Consider the following 17,248-nt stretch of genomic DNA (forward strand, 5'->3'; position numbering starts at 1 on the left):
TACAAGTAGTCAACAAGTAGATGAAAAGGTGCTCAGCGTACATAATCACCAGTAAAATGCAAATCTAAACCCCAATAAGTTATCACCTTATGCCTGTTAAGAAGGGTACTATTTAAAAAAAAAGACAAGTGTTGGTAAAGACATGGAGAAAAGGGAACTCTGGTACACTGTTGGTGGGCATGTAAATTGGTGCAGCCACTATAGAAAATATGGAAAGCTGAAAAATAGAACTATTGTATGATCTAGAACTGCCCCCACTGGATATTTATCTAAAGGAATTTAAATCAAGATCTCAAAGAGATACCTGTACTTTCATGCTCATTGAAGGATTATCCACAATAGCCAAGATATGAAACAACTTAAATGCTTATTGACAAATGAATCAATAAGAACATGTGATATATACACACAATGGAATATTTTCAGCCTTTAAAAAGAAGGAAACTTGGCCCTTTGCAACATGGTTGGATCTGAAGGACATTGTGCTAAGTGAAATGAGCCAGACACACAAAGCCAAATATTTTATGATCTCACTTATATGTAGAATCTGAAATAGCCAAACCTATAGAAGCAGAGAGTAAAATGGTAGTTGCTAGGACCTGAATGGAGGGAAAAAATGGGGAAGTGATGGCCAAATGACATAAGGTTTTAGTTATGGATGATAAAAATTCTGGAGATCTACTATATAGCATAGTGCCTACAGCTAACAATAATATACTAAAAATAACTAATAATAGCTAACAATAATATACTAATAATATACTGTAATAACTTAGTAAGAGGGTAAACCTTATGTTAAGTGTTCTTACCACACACACAAACATAAGATAATAATAAAGGAGGCAAGAGGAAACTTTGGAAAGTGATGGATATATTTATTTATTTATTATTAATTTTTTATTGTTATGTTAATCACCATATATTACATCATTAGTTTTTGAGGTAGTGTTCCATGATTCATGTTTGTACATAACACCCAGTGCTCCACGCAGAATGTGCCCTCTTTAATACCCATCACCAGGCTAACCCATCCCCCTACCGTCCTCCCCTCTAGAACCCCCAGTCCGTTTCTCAGAGTCCATCATCTCTCATGGTTTGTCTCCCCATCCGACTTACTCCCTTTCATTCTTCCCCTCCTGCTATCTTCTTTTTCTTTTTTCTTAACATATGTTGCATTATTTGTTTCAGAGGTACAGATCTGTGATTCAAAGGTCTTGCACAATTCACAGCACTCACCGTACCACATACCCTCCCCAATGTCTATCACCCAGCCACCCCATCCCTCCCACCCCCCACCACTCCAGCAACACTCAGTTTGTTTACTGAGATTAAGAATTCCCAATAGCAGTGAGGTCATATGATACATGTCTTTTTCTGATTGACTTATTTCATTCAGCATAGCACCCTCCAGTTCCATCCACGTCGTTGCAAATGGCAAGATCTCGTTCTTTTTGATGGCTGCATAATATTCCATTGTGTATATATACCACCTCTTCTTTATCCATTCATCTGTCGATGGACATCTTGGCTCTTTCCACAGTTTGGCTAGGGTGGACATTGCTGCTATAAACGTTGGGGTGCATGTACCCCTTCGGATCCCTACATTTGTATCTTTGTGGTAAATACCCAGTAGTGCAATTGCTGGATCGTATGGTAGCTCTATTTTCAACTGTTTGAGGAAGCTCCATACTGTTTTCCAGAGGGGTTGCACCAGCTTGCATTCCCACCAACAGTGTAGGAGGGTTCCCCTTTCTCCGCATCCCCGCCAACATCTCTCGTTTACTGACTTGTTAATTTTAGCCATTCTGACTGGTGTGAGGTGGTATCTCATTGAGGTTTTGATTTGGATTTCCCTGATGCCGAGCGATGTTGAGCACTTTTTCATGTGTCTGTTGGCCATTTGGATGTCTTCTTTGGAAAAATGTCTGTTCATGTCTTTTGCCCATTTCTTGATTGGATTATTTGTTCCTTGGGTGTTGAGTTTGATAAGTTCTTTATAGATTTTGGATACTAGCCCTTTATCTGATATGTCATTTGCAAATATTTTCTCCCATTCTGTCAGTTGTCTTTTGGTTTTGTGGACTATTTCTTTTGCTGTGCAAAAACGTTTTATCTTGATGAAATCCCAATAGTTCATTTTTGCCCTTGCTTCCCTTGCCTTTGGCGATGTTGCTAGGAAGAAGTTGCTGCGGCTGAGGTCGAAAAGGTTGCTACCTGTGTTCTCCTTTAGGATTTTGAAGGACTCCTGTCTCACATCTAGGTCTTTCAAACATTTGGAGTCTATTTTTGTGTGTGGTGTAAGGAAATGGTCCAGTTTCATTCTTCTGCATGTGGCTGTCCAATTTTCCCAACACCATTTGTTGAAGAGACTGTCTTTTTTCCATTGGACATTCTTTCCTGCTTTCTTGAAGATGAGCTGACCATAGAGTTGAGGGTCCATTTCTGGGCTCTTTATTCTGTTCCATTGATCTATGTGTCTGTTTTTGTGCCAGTACCATACTGTTTTGATGATGACAGCTTTGTCATAGAGCTGGAAGTCCGGAATTGTGCTGCCGCCAGCTTTGTTTTTCTTTTTCAAAATTCCTCTGGCTATTCGGGGTCTCTTCTGGTTCCATACAAATTTTAGGATTATTTGTTCCATTTCTTTGAAAAAAGTGGATGGTATTTTGATGGGGATTGCATTGAATGTGTAGATTGCTCTAGGAGCATTGACATCTTCACAATGTTTGTTCTTCCAATCCATGAGCATGGAACGTTTTTCCATTTCTTTGGGTCTTCCTCAATTTCTTTCATGAGTATTTTATAGTTTTCTGAGTACAGATCCTTTGCCTCTTTGGTTAAATTTATTCCTAGGTATCTTATGGTTTTGGGTGCAATTGTAAATGGGATCGACTCCTTGATTTGTCTCTCTTCTGTCTTGTTGTTGGTGTATAGGAATGCCACTGATTTCTGTGCATTGATTTTATATACTGCTACTTTACTGAATTCCTGTATGAGTTCTAGCAGTTTTGGGTGGAGTCTTTTGGGTTTTCCACATACAGTATCATATCATCTGCAAAGAATGAGAGTTTGACTTCCTCTTTGCCGATTTGGAAGCCTTTGATTTCTTTTTGTTGTCTGATTGCTGTGGCTAGGACTTCTAATACTATGTTGAATAGCAGTGGTGAGAGTGGACATCCCTGCCACGTTCCTGACCTTAAGGGGAAAGCTCTCAGCTTTTCCCCATTGAGAATGATATCCGCTGTAGGTTTTTCATAGATGGCTTTTATGATATTGAGGTATGTACCCTCTATCCCTATACTCTGAAGAGTTTTGATCAAGAAAGGATGCTGTACTTTGTCAAATGCTTTTTCTGCATCTATTGAGAAGATCATATGATTCTTGTTCTTTCTTTTGTTAATATATTGTATCATGTTGATTGATTTGCGGATGTTGAACCAGCCTTGCAGCCCAGGGATAAATCCCACTTGGTCGTGGTGAATAATCCTTTTAATGTACTGTTGGATCCTATTGGCTAGTATTTTGGTAAGAATTTTTGCATCCATGTTCATCAAGGATATTGGTCTGTAATTTTCCTTTTTGATGGGGTCTTTGTCTGGTTTTGGGATCAAGGTAATGCTGGCCTCATAAAATGAGTTTGGAGGTTTTCCTTCCATTTCTATTTTTTGGAACAGTTTCAGGAGAATAGGTATTAATTCTTCTTTGAATGGCTGATAGAATTCCTCTGGGAAGCCACTGGCCCTGGGCTTTTGTTTGTTGGGAGATTTTTGATGACTGCTTCAATTTCCTTAGTGGTTATAGGTCTGTTCAGGTTTTCTATTTCTTCCTGGTTCAATTTTGGTAGTTGATACATCTCTAGGAATCCACCCCTTTCCTCCAGGTTATCTAATTTGCTGGCATAGAGTTGCTCATAATATGTTCTTATAATTGTTTGTATTTCTTTGGTGTTGGTTGTGATCACCCCTCTTTCATTCATGATTTTGTTGATTTGGGTCATTTCTCTTTTCTTTTTGATCAGTCTGGCCAGGGGTTTATCAATCTTGTTAATTCTTTCAAAGAACCAGCTCCTAGTTTCGTTGATCTGTTCTACTGTTCTTTTGGTTTCTAGTTCACTGATTTCTGCTCTGATCTTTATTATTTGTCTTCTCCTGCTGGGTTTAGGCTTTATTTGCTGTTCTTTCTCCAGCTCCTTTAGGGTGTAGGGTTAGGTTGTGTATTTGAGACCTTTCTTGTTTCTTGAGAAAGGCTTGTATTGCTATATACTTTCCTCTTAGGACTGCCTTTGCTGTATCCCAAAGATTTTGAACAGTTGTGTTTTCATTTTCATTGGTGTCCATGAATTTTTTTAATTCTTCTTTAATTTCCTGGTTGACCCATTCATTCTTTAGTAGGATGCTCTTTAGCCTCCATGTATTTGAGTTCTTTCCGACTTTCCTCTTGTGATTGAGTTCTAGTTTCAAAGCGTTGTGGTCTGAAAATATGCAGGGAATGATCCCAATCTTTTGGTACCAGTTGAGACCTGATTTGTCACCTAGGATGTGATCAATTCTGGAGAATGTTCCATGGGCACTAGAGAAGAATGTGTATTTCATTGCTTTGGGATGGAATGTTCTGAATATGTCTGTGAAGTCCATTTGGTCCAGTGTGTCATTTAAAGTCTTTATTTCCTTGTTGATCTTTTGCTTAGATGATCTGTCCATTTCAGTCGGGGGGGTGTTAAAGTCCCCCGCTATTATTGTATTGTTGTCAATGTGTTTCTTCGCTTTTGTTATTAATTGCCTTATATAATTGTCTGTTCCCATGTTAGGGGTATAGATATTTACAATGGTTAGATCTTCTTGTTGGATAGACCCTTTAAGTAGGATATAGTGTCCTTCTTCATCTCTTATTACAGTCTTTGTTTTAAAATCTAATTTGTCTGATATAAGGATTGCCACCCCAGCGTTCTTTTGGTGTCCATTAGCATGGTAAATTGTTCTCCACCCCCTCACTTTCAATCTGGGGATGTCTTTGGGTCTAAAATGAGTCTCTTGCAGACAGCATATTGATGGATCTTGTTTTTTAATCCAATCTGATAGCCTGTGTCTTTTGATTGGGCATTGAGCCCATTTACATTCAGGGTAACTATTGAAAGATATGAATTTAGTGCCATTGTATTGCCTGTAAGGTGACTGTTACTGTATATTGTCTGTGTTCCTTTCTGATCTATGCTGCTTTTAGGCTCACTCTTTGCTTAGAGGACCCCTTTCAATATTTCTTGGAGGGCTGGTTTCGTGTTTGCAAATTCCCTTAGGTTTTGTTTGTCCTGGAAGCTTTTTATCTCTCCTTCTATTTTCAATGACAGCCTAGCTGGATATAGTATTCTTGGCTGCATATTTTTCTCGTTTAGTGCTCTGAAGATATCTTGCCAGTGCTTCCTGGCCTGCCAGGTCTCTGTGGATAGGTCTGTTGCCAATCTAATATTTCTACCATTGTAGGTTACATATCTCTTCTCCCGAGCTGCTTTCAGGATTTTCTCTTTGTCTCTGAGACTCGTAAGTTTTACTATTAGCTGTCGGGGTGTAGACCTATTATTGTTTTTGAGAGGGGTTCTCTGTGCCTCCTGGATTTTGATGCCTGTTTCCTTCTTCACATTAGGGAAGTCCTCTGCTATTATTTGCTCCAATATACCTTCTGCCCCTCTCTCTCTTTCTTCTTCTTCTGGGATCCCAATTATTCTAATGTTGTTTCGTCTTATCATATCACTTATCTCTCGAATTCTGCCCTTGTGATCCTGTAGTTTCTCTTCTTCTCAACCTCTTTATTTTCCATCATTTGCTCTTCTATATCACTGATTCTCTCTTCTGCCTCATTTATCCTAATAGTTAGTGCCCCCATTTCTGATTGCACCTCATTAATAGCCTTTTTGATTTCGACTTGGTTAGATTTTAGTTCTTTTATTTCTCCAGAAAGCGTTTCTCTAATAACTTCCATGCTTTTTTCAAGCCCAGCTAGTATCTTTAAAATCATGATTCTGAACTCTAGGTCCGACATCGTACTAATGTCCGTATTGAGTAGGTCCCTGGCTGACGGTACTATCTCTTGTTCTTTTTGCTGAGGTGATTTTTTTCATCTTGTCATTTTGTCCAGAGGAGAAGAGATGAATGAGAGAACAAAATGCTAACAGGTTAACAACGTCCCCAGCAAATATACTCTATACAAATCAGAAAAGACATAAAACCGGGGAAAAGAAAGGGAAAGAAAGAAAAAAGAAAGAGAGAAAAAAAAAGAAAAGATAAAAACAAAAACAGAACAATACAAAAAAAGCAGAGTATGATCAAATATGATCAGGCTAGTGCATAGATCAGTGCCACACACTAGATTTTGGGCATATTTTGGTCTGTTAGAAAAGAGTGCCTCCTAAAATTTTAAGGGAAGAAAGACATATGTACAAAATAAGGGTTGATACAATGAAGGGATGGAAGATGACTGTAAAGATGAAAATTATAAAAGATTTTATAAAAGGAATTGATAAGAAGTTGTTTGAGAAAAGAAAGAAGAAGATTTAAAAAAAAAGAAAAAAAGAAAATAAAAGGGAGAGAATGTGATCAGGCAGGAGACTAGAACAAAGCCATACACTAGTGATTTAGGGTATATTTTGATCTGTTAGAAGAAACTGTATCTCAAAATTTTAAAGGGAGAACAACTTATATATATATATATGCCAAAAATAAGGGTAACTACTATGAAGGGATAAAATATGACTCTAAAAATGTAAAATAAAAAATGTTTTTTTAAAAAAGGGATTGATAAGATGTTGGTTGAAAAAGGGAAAAAGAAAAATTAAAAAAAAACGGTTAAAAAATTAACTTTGCTGAACTAATGAATCATGGTAAAAAAAAGCCATAAATTCTATGTGCGGTATTCCCCTAGCGCTGGAGTTCTCCCGTTCTCCTTGATCGGTAAACTTGGTCTTGGCTTGCTGGCTGTTCGTGCTGATCTTCCGGGGGAGGGGCTTGTTGCTGTGGTTTCCAAATGTCTTTGCCGGAGGCTGAATTGCCCCACCCTTGTCCGTCTGGGCGAAGCAAGCTGCTCGGGTTTGCTCTCAGGAGCTTTTGTTCCCTGCAAGCTCTCGGTACAGCTTTGGAGGACCAAGGTGAAAATGGTGGCCTCCCAATCTCCACTCGGAGGAGCTGAGAACTCAGGGCCCGGCTCCTCAGTGCGCCCCCAGAGAAAAGCAGTCACTCCCGTCTCCCTGGTCTCCGGCCGCACTCCGTGCTCACCCGGCCTGTGACCGAGTGTTTCTGTCTCTGGCACCCGACCCCATGTGGAGTCTCCAAACCCAGCAGATCCCTGTGGTGCGCTCCCGTGCCACTCCTCCCGGGGAAGTAAGGGGAGTCTCCCCGGCTCTGCCGCCTATTGGGTCCCTGCTGGAGGAGCAGTGGCCTGACTGGGCCGCGGATCACAGTTTATGGCAACCCCGAGCTGAGAGCCCGCACCTCGGCTCCGTCTCTGCAGCCGGCTTCCCTGCTCCAATACCTGGGAGCTCTGCTGCACTCAGGCTCCCCCGGTCTTTCTGTGACCCCGAGGGTCCTGAGACCACACTGTCCCGCGAGGGTTCCACCCCCAGTTTAGCCACTGGAGCGACGTCCCTCAGCGGAGCCTACTTCTAAAAGTTCCGATTTTGTGCTCCGTGGCTCTATCACTTGCCAGAAGTGGCCGACGGAGGCCCCTCCCCCGCCCTGTATCCTCCCGAATATTGCCTCGGATTCACTTCTCCACCCGTCCTACCTTCCAGTAAGTGGTCGCTTCTCTGTTGTGATGGATATATTTATTACCTTCATGGTAGTGATGGTTTCATAGGTGTATACTTTTCCCCGAATTCATTGATTTGTATACATTAAATATGTACACTGAAAAATTTTCAGCTTTATTGAGGTATAATTGACAAATAAAATTGTAGGATATTTAAAGTGTACAACACAATGATTTTGTGTATGTATACATTATGAAAGGATCCCCCCATCAAGTTAATTAACATATCCATCCCCTACATATTTACATGTTACCTTTTTTCTTTTTCTTAAGTTCTAATCCCTTAACATATTTTTTAAATTTTATTATGTTGTGTTAATCACCTTACATTATATCGCTAGTTTTTGATGTAGTGTTCCATGATTCATTGTTTGTTTATGAATTGTGCTCCATTCAGTACGTGCCCTCTTTATTTTTTTCTTTAAATTTTTTATTGTTATGTTAATCACCATACATTATATCATTGCAACAATGCACATACATTGTTTGTGCATAACACCCAGTGCTCCACGCAGAACGTGCCCTCTTTAATACCCATCACCAGGCTAACCCATCCCCCCACCTCCCTCCCCTCTAGAACCCTCAGTTTGTTTCTCAGAGTCCATCGTCTCTCATGATTCATCTCCCCCTCCGATTTCAATAATACAATACAGTGCTATCAACTATAGCCACCAAGCTATACATCAAATATTTAGATCTTACTCATCTCATAACTGAAAGTTTGTACCCATTTACCAACCTCTATTTCCCTCATTACCCATCCCTGACAGCCATTTTCTACTCTGTTTCTATAATTTCCACCATTTTTTTTTTCAGATTCCACATACATGTGATACCATACATTATATTTCTTTGGCTAAGTTATCTTAGCATTATACCTTCCAGTTTTACCCATGTTGCCACAAAGGGCAGGATTTCTTCTTTTTTAAGGCTGAATCATATTTTGTATTTTATTGTATACATATACCACATTTTCTTTATCCATTCATCTGTCAAAAGACGCTTAGGTTGTTTCCAAATCTATGCTTTTGTGAATAATGCTGCAATGAACATGGGGAGGCTTTTGGAGCAAGGCCACACCACCTTTTGGAGCAACTATTTTATTTTCAGCAAAAACTAGCTTTTTACTGGCTTCTGGCAATAACAGCCAACCATTTTATTTTATTTTTTTTTTAAAGATTTTATTATTTATTTGAGAGAGAGAGAGGGATAGAGCACAAGCAGGGGGAGCAGCAGAGAGAGAAGGAGAAGCAGGCTCCCCGCCGAGCAGGGAGCCCGATGTGGGGCTCGATCCCAGGACCCTGGGATCATGACCTGAGCCGAAGGCAGACGCTCAACCAACTGAGCCACCCAGGCACCCCAATAACAGCCAACCATGAACCAGAGCTACTCATTCTGGACTGGGCATTACCTTATTTATCTAGCCATGAAGTTAGGCATTTCCAGCAGCAATCTACTATCCATTTGAAGTCATATATACAGAATGGAACCCCTGCCCTCATTAAGGTCTCAAAGGTAAAAGTCAGATCAATGGATGGTTTCTTAATGCCTGAAAATGTGATTCCTCCTACTTGACTGCCACCTCTTTTTTAAATTTATGCCTTTTTCTTGAAGGGGGAACTTTCTTATGACCAGTTGACACAAAAGAAAGACTCAAAGCTGGATTACCAATGACCCCAAGACCACATTACCAATGGCCCCAGTATCAGTGAAAAGTGAGCTGTGTGGTATTATAGTTTTTCCCAGGCATGGTCAAAAAAGACAACTGGGGAGGAAATTTCTCATTGGTCATTGTGCTTGGTAGAAGGTTGCCTTGAAGTCAAGATTTACACTGACTCCCTAGAAGTAGCAAATAATTTGTATAAATAACCAAGGGAAGAAATGAAACAAGATAATGACCTCATGAGATGAAGAGTAGAAGAGTATATTGGAGAGCCATGATGTTCAGTATCTCCTTGACATGTGGAATTCTTATTGCTATCAAATAAATATATATGCTCACTAATTGCTTGCAAAGTTGAATTTATTTTTCAGATTCAGTCAGCGTGAGAACAAAATGCCTCATAATTAGAACTCACTTTTTGAGTGAGATACAAATTGGAGAATGACACAAAGAACATTCAGAGAAATCATTTGAGTCACGCAGAATTGATCGAGGTCTGAACGTAAATAAGTGTGTGCTTACCAGAGGTTCCCCACCAGGAATTTTCATGGGAGAATCAGGTAATTAACAGTATGTATTAACTGTAGTTGTTACATTTGTCCTTGTCAGTAAATCTTTCCAATCCTACCTAGCAGTTGCTAAATGAGGTTCAGGAATAAGGTAGCAATTAGGGCAGGATGGAGGTCATATGTGGGCTCAAAAGCCTAAATTTGGTTTCCTGAAGCCAGTATGAATATACCACAATGCTGAAAATAAAGTGATCTGCCTTTTGGCATCACCATGGGTGCCAGTCACCCACTTGGTAACAAGTGAATAACTTTGATCTTTTTCTTTTGGGGAGAGAACAATATTTGTTTGTTTGTTTTTTCTGATATAAACTGCTACTGATTTTGATTTTCCTTTTATGTTCAATATGCCTCAGAAAGTACTGCTATCCATAGGCTTATTGAATATTTCATTCACTACCACGAAATGCTACACAGCACTTCTTCCAACCAAGGAATTTGTTTCAAAAAAAACCACAAAAAACAAAGGCAATAGGTACATGTTGCATGAATTATTTTATAATTCCTTATTACTCATGGATGGTAAATCTTGAAGGATTGGCCTATTGAGAATTCCACTCTGACACCAGCTGAGGGGTATTACCCCCCTAATTTTCTAGCAAGTTTTGTGTGCTGACTGCAGGAGGTGATACTAGCTAAACCATGAGTCAATATTTACATTCTCTTCCATTTGCTGAAACTCCCTTTTGTGACTCTAGAGGAGCATCCTAAGCAGAAAAGTCTATCATATTGTCTGAGATGATCAATTCTATCAAGGGAAAATAGAGGTACTATCACACAGTAAGGGCCGAGATGTAAGTGTGTTGTTGACTCTATGCTTTATCATTCCCTGAGGTAAAAGGCATTGAAAAACTCCTACAACTTCATCCAGTTGGATTTTCAAGGGCTCAAATCCCTCATAGTTTTTCCAACTGACAAACTCTGGTACAGCCTGAGAGGAAAAAAGCTGGAATGAGTGACAGACATGGAGGAAAATCAAGAGCCTTGGGACCAACTATAAAATGATACCTGTAATATACACCTGTGTTTAGATATCATTCATCTTTTGTTGGTAGTTACCAATATACTAACATACCAATTTTCTTTCCCTACCACTGGGCATAGTATTTAATGAATGTTAAATTTACCACTAGTCTAAGTTACATAGAAAGGCGAGTAGTACATAAAAGGGTTATGATAAATTAGGTTGGGCAAGTGTTAATAATTGTACATTTTTATTTATGTAAATAATTTTGTACAAAGCACATTTAGAAATATATGTATAAGAAGAAGGATATGTATGTGGGCAGCAAAGTAGTAGAATATACTGAAGATGACAGTCATGACATTATTGAACCTCAACTTCTCCTTTTATCTAACTACCTCAATGTATACAAAATACAAGGAGAGAAGTGGGCTGGGGGAGTGACCTTTAGTTCACTTTTAGTCTTATCGAGTTTGTGGTAGCTATAGAACATCCAGTTATAGGTGTAAATTCAGAGTTGTATCAATGTGTCTGTAACTCAGAGAAGAGCTTGGGGTTAGAGACACAGACTGGAAATCCTCAGTGTATAAACACATCTACCTGTGTCAGTGAAATCATCCAAGGAGCCTGAGAAATATGAGAAGATGAACAGGATGCAACTTTGGAGAACTGAGATGTCAAGGACTGACAACAGCGAAGGTGTCCACAAATGTAGGAACACTATTAAAAATGATGTCACAGAAACAGCAAGAAAAATGTTTCAAGAAAGAAAGAGTGAAAATGGCATCAGACCCTACTTCAAGAATCATAAGGCGACTGGTGTTCTAAGAAGAGAAGTTGTCATAGAATGAAAGGGGTGATGTAACTGGCATAGAAAAGTGAGGAAAGAGAACAAAAACAGTTTCAATAAGTTTAGCTGTGAAGGGAAAGGACGAAACAGGATAATGTCCTCATGAGATAAAGAGTAGAAGAATATATTGGACAGCCATGATATGACTAAGTTTCTCCTTGAGGTGTAGCATTCTTATGGCTATCAATAAAAACATATGCTCAATAATTACTTGCAAAGTTGTATTTATTTTTCAGATCCAGTCAACAAGAGAACAAAATGCCTCATAATGAGAACTCACTTTTTGAGTGAGATACAAATGTTTAGTTATTCTATTTAGTGATCATTTTTGTTCATTTATAAAATAAATAGCTGGCCTGTTCTACCTGGAAAGGTTATAATAGTGTTAACTAACTGGTGGGGTTACAGATTGTTGGCATATGTCTGAGCAAGAACATGTTGTGACGTGCCTATACTTGTAGGGTATTGTACTGCCATCAGGACAGTTAAGAACAACTTCTCGGAACTCGTAGTTATCTTCTCGGCAGCAAAGGCATGAATTTGTCAACTTAAAGAGTGTGTAATTGTACCTAAGGAAAAGAAAATTCAGCAATAAATATTTTTGGGATATCTTCTGAAGCAAATTGACATCAATGCTCAAATTATAATTGTCGAAGTGATTTAGCAATCCTTCCAACCAATTTATTCTTTTCCTACACCTTGCATTTCCCCCTCACCATGAACTTCTGATGTGGATCAGTGATATTAGTATGTAAGACCAAAATAAATAAATCCAAAATGGAAATGTAAAAGCTCATAATTAGAGCATTATGGTACAGAAATATAAACAGATTTTTAAATTTCATGCCAAATTATTATTCTCCATATATTAATCTGTACATGAAAGTGTCCATGAAGGAAAAAAATATATATATTATGTCTAACATGCAAGTGATGGTTTAGAAACACACTTTTAAGCAAGAGTGCTTGCTTAAGGGCAATCACTGTGTGAAAATAAATACATTTGCCATGAACATACTATGTTTGATTTATTTAGAAAACTACCTTAAAATGATTCATCACTATTGAAAATGTTTATTTGTCAGATCTTAATATTTTAGATATTTGTTTTACCAGGTTTTGATCATTAGCTGTCATGTAAAAAATGTTCCATGTGATGTTTTAAAAGCTTAATTTCCTCCACAATGTTACAAAGATAATGCACAGTACACATTCAAAGAAAAACTCACTGGACAGTCTTCTTGCATTCCCCTAGACATCTTGTCATCTTGATTCTTTTCTGGCAACCATTGTACTTAATAGTCACATTCACGGGTGAAGATCTACAATTAGTCTTACCTAAAACAAAATGGATAAGAGAGTCACAAATGAGGTTTAACATTAACGATTGTTAAGTCTCAGTTTTCTTAACCTTAAGTAGAGAATAACAACAAAAAAATACTTCACAGCTTTGTTGAAGGGATTAACTGCCTCAGCACCCAGCACAAGGCACCCAGTTAATATTCAATAATTGTCTTTAATAAATGTTATCTTTTTATTATTGCTATCATTCCTATCATAGGAGGAGGAGGAGGGAGGGGAAAAGGGAGAGAGGAGGAGGGAAGAAGGGGTAGGGAAGGGAAGATGAAGGGAATGGATTGTTTTTGACATCCATTTCTCCTTTTTGATCATCCTTATGATCTAATATATCAATTTACAACACAACCTGCCGACATTAGGAGAGCAAACTACATTTTTTTTCATGAAAATTAAATTTCTCTCTTATAAACATCATTGGTTTTTACTGGTAAGACTGTTTCAACCAACATGAAAAAGTAACTACATTATGTACGAGTATCAATTATTAGTTTATACATATGGGCTAGATAACCTGTTATGTTAAAAACACAGGAGGCTTTCTATTAACGATCTGCCATTTCGTTTTAAACAAACACTAAATTTTTGTCAACAGTTGACATTTCCTCTACATGTGGAGCTTAATGCTACTTACATGTATAGCAACATTTTTTTGAATCGTAGACTCTGTCTTCCTATAGGGGCAAGAGAAATAGAAAAAAGACTTTAAAAGTCTGTATTTTTGTACAAATAATATAACATTTCTTAACTTACTGGAATAGTATTACAAAGGGGAAAATGGAACAGATAAACATGCTGATCTCAGATCCAGGAAGCATGGATGAAAGAGCATAGTAATAAAAATGAGTCTGAATATTTGCACTAAAAGTTTTCAATAGTGGGTAGACAGGGAAAAAATATTTAAATTAAATTCATCTTTCAAATAACATGCAAAAAGGTAAAAAAGTTACCCCTCCCTTATTTTAATTGAACAATACTTTAATAATAATATTACGACTAGACACTGTAAGTTTCTCATAGGAAGGATTTTTATCTTACACATTATTATAATCTCATACCTATCAATGTCTCAAAGTAAAAACTCAATAAATGCTTAAATCCAAAATTAGAGTTCTGAAATCAAACTTTAAGCCATTTTATCAATTATATCTTCAGAAAGAAAAATTAGCTAACTTTGAACCATAAATTGTGAGCATTTATTATTATATTAACTAATTAATTTAATTAAAACAGCATTTATCAATACAAAACCTCACCATATCGGGGGGGGGGAGGGTAAAAATGAAGACTGTGTTACAAGGAAAGTTCTGAACAGTAAACTTATATGTGATTTTATGAAAAGTTTGCATTTTTATTAAAAATGATTAACCGGGGGTGCCTGGGTGGCTCAGTCGGTTAAGCATCTGCCTTCGGCTCAGGTCATGATTCCTGAGTCCTGGGATCAAGTCCCATATCCGGCTCCCTGCTCGGGGGGGGAAGCCTGCTTCCCCCTCTCCCTCTGCCTGCTGCTCCCCCTGCTTGTGCTCTCTCTCTAATAAATAAAATCTTTAAAAAAAAAAAAAGATTAACTGGAATCCATGAGCCTTGGAAAAAAACCAAGATTTTTTTTTTTTGGTTTGTTTAAAAATGGTAAAATCCTTTCTAAAGTAACTTACTTCTTCTAGAATAGCACTAAATTAAGTTTTATAGAGCCTGCAAATATAACTTTGATATGAAAAATATACTTGGCAATAAAAGGTGTGAAACATATCTGGAATGGAATCCACAAGGAATTTATGTCTGTTGGCCAGACACGTACTTTTCCAAATGAGAAAGAAGACAGCTTGTGTTTACAAGAAGTGGATGTTGTTGATCACTACTTAAGAAGATGACTTACTTCTGGACACCAGGTCTGCTTTGGGCAGTCTTGGACCACTGCAACGAAACCAGTGTCGTAGCAGGAATAGGAGATGCATGGGTTGTTGGGATCATCAAATGAAGCACCAATCTGGGAAGCAGGGAGGAAGAGAGAACGAAGTAATTATTCACCGTGATTTCTTTTTGAGGTTGAAAATAAAATCTGTAAAAAAAAAAATTCAGATTCATAATGTTTAATGAATTTCCGAAGATGCTTTCAGTCATTAATTAATATTTAAGAAAAAGTGGATTAAAAGACTTCTACTTCCATGAATAAGCCAGCGTGCCTCCTTGAGAGCACAGAATGTGTCAAGATTCTCAATCCTTAAATGAAGATCCACATTCTCACTCTATTCACCTACTCAGTTACTCTATTTTTCAAGTATTTCGAGAAAGGTTATTTTATGGTGAGCAATCAACCAATTGTTATACTCTAAGTTTGAGGGGGAAATCTAAGTAGAAAAAAATGGTACAAAATAGTTTTATCAGATTACCACAAATGGCAGTCCCACAAGACATCCTACTTCTGCTTCTGGTTGTGTTCCTACTTCTGCTTGCGTTCCTATACTTTTAAAGTTCTCTGGATTGCTTTAAAAATAATTTATGTTCAAAATTCAAACACCAGTTTGGGAAACCATATTTCAAACTGCAAAATCAACTTTCTGGTAAACTGGAATTTTGTTAACTATTTTGCATATAAATGGTTAGAGGTAAAACTTTCCTTTTGTTCTTTAAACATCATCTTATTTTGTGTTTAAAAACTAGCATAGATTCTCAAGTCACTATCACCTTTGGAAACTAAAAATTAAGAAACCCAGACAGGAATTTGAGTGTGATAAATAAGTTATTGAGCTAAAACTCTCATTGGCTCTATTTTATATATTTCTTAGCATACTGCATAGATTTTATTTTAGACTTTTTTAATATCTAGTATCTCCAGTTCAAATGTATTATCAATTTGAGAACCATCTGGGTTTTATGACTTCTTGGTACTTTCTAAAAAGCTAAATTACTTTCCAAAATGCCAAATCAGTTGTCAAAATCCAGCCCTGAATATATGTGTTGCTATATTCACATAATGCAGTTCTAGTCTTTGGGGGTTTTTCATTTGACCTCTGACAGTTTGGCCATCTGATCTTTATGGTTATAATTACAGTTCAACTCTGTTCATCGATCTGAATGTCACAGAGTTTGCCTTCTCCATCTGGTCAGACCCCTGGGAAATTTTATTCAGAAGTTAGGTAGTTAATGATTAAGTAAATTTTCCCCCTTTGAACTGAGCCATGCTGAGTATTACATTTGATGCTCCTTTTGAAATGAATATAGGGGGGGAAATTAACAGATTCTGCTCCACCATTACCTATGAATTTTCCATATTATAAGGTGAAAGAGCCTATTCATAATTATGCAAATAAAAATATTTTAAAGTAAAAATGGCCTTACCTCATAATCAATACTGTTAAACAAACATGTTCTTGGTTCTGAAAAATAAATACATTATTTTATCCTAAAATAAACATAATTCTGTTTTTATTTATAAACCAGAAACTGTATATGGGATCATATTTATCCACCAATTAAAATGCTTCTTCCCACAACACCATCATCTCCTTCTAATCTACTGATTATATTCATAATTGTTAATTCTCGGTTTCCTCCACTCCAAAGATAGTGAGCTTTAAGAGGGCAAGTATGATTCTGTTTTATTGATCACACCCATCTAGCATAGAGTTGACACATATTAGAAGCTTGATAAATATCTCTTGAATACATGAATAAGTAAACAACTATTCAATTCAAATGTATTGTGAATACACACCACAATATCCGATTTCACAGCAGGTGTCATTATCTCGGAACTTTACAAGTCTCTCTCCAGTTTTGCATGTGGGTGCAGAAGGGCACTCCTTGAGGTTACAGTCCACAGTATTTGCATCAGTACAGGCGCATGTGTAACAATTGGCAGTCCATTCCTCTCCAGGCTACAGACACAAACCAAGTTTAGACTTCTATTCAAATACAGGAATGACAGCAAATGTGTATTAAAGTAGAGAAAAACTGTACTTACAGATTTCTCTTCTCCCAGTGGACCATGACAAACTGTTAACATGAGATGATAAATGCTAATTAAATTTGGCAAAATAGAATCATCTGTTATA

At 37.5% G+C, this 17,248-nt stretch overlaps 1 long non-coding RNA gene across 1 annotated transcript; it reads right to left on the bottom strand.

Annotated features, from left to right (window-relative positions):
* Nucleotides 1-15,089: 15,089 nt before the first annotated feature.
* On the bottom strand, nt 15,090-17,024 carry LOC113921576. Its single transcript, XR_003519726.1, has 3 exons — nt 16,909-17,024; nt 16,533-16,570; nt 15,090-15,180 (listed from the first exon to the last, which is right to left on the bottom strand). It is a non-coding gene; the product is annotated as an uncharacterized LOC113921576 (long non-coding RNA).
* Between the last annotated feature and the right edge of the window lie 224 nt (nt 17,025-17,248).

The sequence above is a fragment of the Zalophus californianus genome, chromosome 9, assembly GCF_009762305.2.
Source record: "Zalophus californianus isolate mZalCal1 chromosome 9, mZalCal1.pri.v2, whole genome shotgun sequence".
Classification (NCBI taxonomy): Eukaryota; Metazoa; Chordata; class Mammalia; order Carnivora; family Otariidae; genus Zalophus; species Zalophus californianus.